At 48.5% G+C, this 6000-nt stretch overlaps 1 protein-coding gene across 1 annotated transcript in view; it reads right to left on the minus strand.

The window, feature by feature from the left end:
• The window catches only part of LOC144696200 (guanine nucleotide-binding protein G(q) subunit alpha-like), a 303998-nt gene extending 303067 nt beyond the window's left edge, over positions 1–931 (minus strand). The window contains exon 1 of the mRNA XM_078567531.1: positions 911–931. The gene's annotated coding sequence lies outside the window, so the exon portion shown is untranslated. The remainder of the gene's footprint in view (positions 1–910) is intronic.
• Between the last annotated feature and the right edge of the window lie 5069 nt (positions 932–6000).

Genomic DNA, 6000 nt, shown 5'->3' on the forward strand with positions numbered 1-6000 from the left:
ACCAAAGAAAAAGCGATTACTTCCTGTCAAAAACAGGATCAGGTGTAAAGGGCTGTAGGGGGTTGTCGGCAGCAAGGGTAAGAAGTGGCCCTCAGTGCACCCCACTTCTTGATGCCTGTTCCCTTGATCAGGAACTGAGTGTCTTTGATTGAGGAATCCGCCTGCTCCCTAGAGTAGACAAGCTGACTGCACAGTTTTACCTGTCGATGGACCAGCTTCCATTGGGCTAATACTAGCGGCAACAGAAATTAGGCCCTTAAGTAGTCATTTATTGGCCACTTAATTGACTCAATAGGTGGTAAAAATTATTTCGAGTTATCAACAGTCACAGATTGCAACTCTTTTGAGTACAATCACAGTTCTTGGTTTCCGGGAGTGGGACATGAACCCACAACCCTCTGATTCAAAGGCGAGAGTGCTATGAACTGAGCCACAGCTGACACCTCTCAATAGGTGGTAAGGTGGACCATGGGCATTCCCACCTAGAACTTAATTCTGGTGGATGCAGGAAAGTGGTGGTATTCTGGTAATTACCATCCTGCCAAATTACATGCTCTTCCCACTTCTAAGTTCTTCACCAGTGAGAGCAGAAGATTTTGCCTCTAGACTCTATGACTCCAGGTTTGCAATGTAACAAAGGAAAGCTGAGACCAGTTATCCACAAATGAAGTGTGAAAGACCACCATCTACCTCCTACTGAATATCAATGACCTTTGACCATGTGACTGAAACTAATTCTTTACGTCTGAAAGACCACCATTTGCCTTCTATCATGTATCAATAGCCATTAATCATGTGATTGAAACTGTTCTCTGATATTGAAAATCTTTTATTCCAAAACCCAGAAGAGAGCAGTGTGCAACCAACAATAACAACACCACAGCTGTATGGAAAAGCTGTGCCATCTTACCTTTCAAGGGCTGCGAGGCTTAAAAGTTCTTTTAAAAAGCCTCTTCCAGCCTGCTTCCAAAAAGCTCGGGTTCACCTGTAAAGAAATTGGACCTTTGGTTACAACAGCCACCAATGCCTGTCTACATGACCCGCTGAACAGCCTTCCCTTTGAAGGAACTCTGCAGTTAATCCGGATCTCACCCTAGCCATCTGAACTCACCTGAACTACAATTCCAGAGTGGGAAAAGCTCCCTCCTTCACTGGACTCTCAAAAACATGTGAACTGCTAACTATTCTGTTTGGTTTTAATACCTGTAGAAGTGCACTACCTTCTTTAGTTATATCTTTCTTGTGTGTGTGATTGTGTGATTGAGGAGGCATTAGATTTTCTGGAGCGAGTGTGTGAATAAACAATCTTCCTTATTTAAATCCATGAAAGTCTGCTGCTGGTGACTTTTAAATTGATTGTATGCTAATGGGCGTTTGGGAACACACACCTTTTCAAAAAATATACTACACTGATTATGGACAGAAGGGGAATTGGGAGTTTCAGCTTAACTCTCTCCCCTGTCCATAACAGATCGGAAGACAGCAGTAATTCTCCAACATAGTATTGAATTATTAGGGTACGTTCATCTAGTTAAATTAGGACTGATTACAAACTTGCAGAATCTGAGCAATTCGTAGAAGATGATGGGGCATTCTGCACTTCACATACTCATATGTTTGACTGTTATGAAGAGCAGAATATGTAGATAAAGGGCTGAATGATGGTGGACAAAGTGATACTCATGCACAAGATAGGGCTATTTATCCTAAAGGACATCTAGCAAAAGTCGGCACTAGAATAATCTCTGGAGGTCCCCAGCATCACAGATGCCAGTCTTCAGCTAATTCGATTCACTCCACGTGATATCAAGAAACTGCTGAAGGCACTGGATACTGCAAGGGCTATAGGCCATGACAATATTCCAGCAATAGTACTGAAGACTTGTGCTTCAGAACTTTGCGCACCCCTAGCCAAGCTATTCCAGCACAGGTACAACAGTGGCATCTACCCGGCTAGTGGAAAATTGCCCAGGTATGTCCTGTACACAAAAAGCAGGACAAACCAAACCTGGCCAATTAGTCCACTCTCCATCATCAGTAAAGTAATGGAAGGGGTCATAAACAGTGTTATCAAGTAGTACTTGTTTAGAAATAACCTGCTCACTGACACCCAGTTTGGGCTCAGGGCCTCTCAGCTCCTGACCTCATTACAGTCCTGGTTCAAACATGGACAAAAGAGCTGAACTCCTGAGGTGACGTTAGAGTGACTGCCCTTGACATCAAGGAGCCCTAGCAAAACTGGAGTCAATGGGAATCAGGGGGAAAACTCTCCATTGCTTGGAGTCATACCTAGCACAAAGGAAGATGGTTGTGGTTGTTGGAGGTCAGTCATCTCAGCTCCAGGACATCACTGCATGATTTCCACAGGGTAGTGTCCTCAGCCCAACCATCTTCAGCTACTTCATCAATGACCTTCCTTCCAACATAATGTCAGAAGTGGGGATGTTCGTTGATGATTGCACAATGTTCAGCACCATTTGCAACGCCTCAGACTGAAGCAGTCCATGTCCAAATGCAGCAAGGCCTGGATAATATTCAGGCTTGGGTTGACATGTGGCAAATGACATTTGCGCCACACAAGTATCAGGCAATGACCATCTCCAACAGGAAAGAATCCAACCATCGCCCCTTGATGTTCAACAGCATTACTATCACTGAATGCCCCATGATCAACATCCTGGGCGTTACCATTGACAAGAAACGGAACTGGACTAGCCATATATATATACTGTGGCTACAGGTGCAGGTCAGAGGCTAGGAATCCTGTGACGAGTAACTCACCTCCTGACTCCCCAAGGCCTGTCCACCATCAACAAGGCACAAGTAAGGAGTGTGATGGAATACTCTCCAATTGCCTGGATGAGTGCAGCTCCCACAACACTCAAGAAGCTTGATGCAGTCCAGGACAAAGCAGCCTGCTTCATTGGCACTATATTCACAAACATTCACTCCCTCCACCACCGACGCACAATAGCAGCAGTGTGTACCATCTACAAGATGCACTGCAGCAATTCACCAAGGCTCCTTCGACAGCACTTTCCAAAGCCACAACCACTGCCATCTAGAAGGATAGATAGTTGGGAACACCACCACCTGGAAGTTCCCCTCCAAGTCACTCACCATCCTGACTTGGACAGTTCCTTCACTGTCGCTGCGTTAAAATCCTGGAACTCCCTTCCTAACTGCACTGTGGGTGTACCTACACCACATAGACTGCAGCTTACCACCACCTTCTCGCTGGCCCAGCCGGTGAAGGCCAGGTCCCATGAATGAATTTTTAAAAAACATACATAATGGAAGGGGCCAGTGAATGGAGGGATGCTACCATTGTAGGGAGAGCAGGGAAAGCCACCAGCAAATTCAAACATTTGCTAAATGTCCAAGATGTTGGACAAGAGTTAAAATCTATGGACTGGCAAATTAGGTGACAGTGTGGAAAGGCAGAAAACGTAGTGCGAGTTTCCATAGTGGATCTGGAAGTGACTTGTTCCCTGGGAGAAGATCACATACAGGCAACAGAACCTTTGACTGCAGGATGGAGAGATTATGTAGCAGTAGTCTAGAATGAGCTAGGAGGGAACGTAGGGGCCATAGTTCGACTAGAACAAGGACTATGGAATAAAATAGGAATGCCACTAGAACTGACTCAGTTCTGAAGAAGAGCCATATTGGACTTGAAACATTAACCCTGTTTCTCTCCCCACAGATGCTGCCAGACCTGCTGAGTTTTTGCTGCACTTCCTGTTTATTGGGCAGAATTTTCTTGTCGGTGTGTGGGGATTAAATCCACAGCTCCCATAACGCTTATATCCTGAGACACTCCCAGGTGCTGAGGCTCTTTAGTGCTCCAGCCCGGCTGGATGGATGGCTGCTGGTGACAAGGGCTATCCCCTCAAAAGGCAGCTCATGACACCCCACCGCCATCCAAGAATAGAGGCTGAGCAGTGGTACAATTGGAGCCATCCCTCCACAAGGGCTGTGGTAGAGTGAACCATCAGTCTTCTCAAGATGCGCTTCCAATGCCTGGACCATTCAGGGGGCGCATTCCAATACCTCCCAGATCGTGTGTCGCTGATAATGGTTGCATGCTGTGCTCTCCCACAATCTGGCACTGGAAAGGGGGGATGCAGCGGAGGAAGAAGATGTAGACACAGATGCTCCGGCTGCACACGGCGAGTCTAGTAGTGAGTCTGAGGATGAGCATGCACACGAGAACGCTGAGGGGATAGACGCTGATCTGGGAATCCTCCAGGGAGGCAGGGACACCCGGGAGGCTTTAATCCAATGAACCTTCAGCTAGCGCACCACAGATGGGCCTCCAACACATGCCAGGGCTGCACACTCCATACTCGATACCTGAAAGCAACATCTGCCTGGTCAGCAACATTAACTATGTGCCTTGTCAATAAAGCTCAATGACAAACAAGTCACTCATAACATCATGGGTTCCCGTACACCTGCAGAAGTAAGGAATTACCCTGAGCCTTGTTCACACATGAAGAATTTAATGAATTCACAAAATAAAACAGAAAAGAAACTTACTTCAAAGGTGTTCAGCATCACACCAAATTATAATCAAATAATAGCGGGGCAACATAAAACTACCAGTGTGGTGTAGCCTGTGGTGTAACTAAGGTGCCTTAAGTTTATGTTTTCAGGTGTTATGTCTAGGTGCTCCCCCCTTGCTGGCACTGGCATTTGAGCTAGCCTGTTCACTGTGGTGTCCTGTTGGCCTCGATGACCTTGGAGGGCGTCCTCTGGCCCATGAAGCCTTTGATGGTCCTGCCTGGGAGGGAGCAGCCAGTTCCACGGCTGGCATCTTCCCAGTCGCTGCAGCCTCATCGGATCCCACGGTCACCTGCAGAGGGGCGGAGGAGCTGCTATACTCATCCGGAGTGCCCTGAGAGGAGCCCACAGAGTTGACAGGCAGCTCATGCGCCTATGTGAGGTTGCTTCGGACTCCCCTGCTCACCATTGATGGATGGGCACCTAGCTGGGATACTTGGTGCCCAATCCATTTTCCACACTGACACTGACCAGCTGAGGTCAATGCTGCTGTGAGGGCTTGCAGGTCCGAGCGAATCCCCAGTAGGCCCTGATTGTTCTCCTGGAGAAGCCTCTCCACGGGAGTCACCATTCTCTCCATGGAGGAAGCATGGCGCTCAGCCATGAGGGTCATTGCATTGCTGATGCTCCGCGTTGACTCCTCCAGCACGGCGACCATGCCATGCATAGCCTCATGTATCTCCGCCAGATCCTCCCACACACCCTGCTGGACTTCCAGCATCTGCTGCCTCAGGGACGACTCCAGAGGCACATCATCAGCCACCAACTGAGCATGCGCCTCCTCCCCTGCAGTCCTCCGACTGCTGGAGCTATAGGCACTCTTTGTCTCCGACTACACCTCAAGCAAGTGTGAAGTGCCCTCACCGCTGTGCCCCGGGACACTAGCCGATGATCTAATCCCCACCGAGGTGCTAGTATTTGCGCTGGTGCCTGCCTGGCTGAGATGGTGTGACGCTGGTGCATGTAATTCTTCTTGGCCCTCAGGTGTTAGTGGTGGCCCTTCTGCCTCCTCCTCCCGGTCTGGCTCTGGTGATGCTGAAAGGAAGAACAAGGACATTTGATTAGTTCAAGTGGAGTCAATGTCAATGTGCATCCCTGTCCCCCGGATCAGCATGTGCTCATCCTTCCGCAATCAATGGTCAACCCATGTTGGGAGCTTCAATCACTGAACATTCAACAATGGGATGGCTGCTGGGACATACATGGTGACCTCAGCGCACAGCAATCTTATCTCCCCGTGGCACCCCAGCCTCACCACCACAGGTGGACCTGGGCGCATGGCGCCTCTCCAGCTCCATCGCTTCCTGCTCGTATCTGGTGATTATAGCCAACTGGGCCTGGCCTCTGCCAGTCCGCATCCGCTTAGTGGTGTTTTGTGTGGTCTTCTCCTGAAAAGGAGAGAGGAGCATTGATTAGTCCACCCTGTACCTGCAT

The sequence above is a fragment of the Cetorhinus maximus genome, chromosome 2 (assembly GCF_964194155.1).
Source record: "Cetorhinus maximus chromosome 2, sCetMax3.hap1.1, whole genome shotgun sequence".
Classification (NCBI taxonomy): Eukaryota; Metazoa; Chordata; class Chondrichthyes; order Lamniformes; family Cetorhinidae; genus Cetorhinus; species Cetorhinus maximus.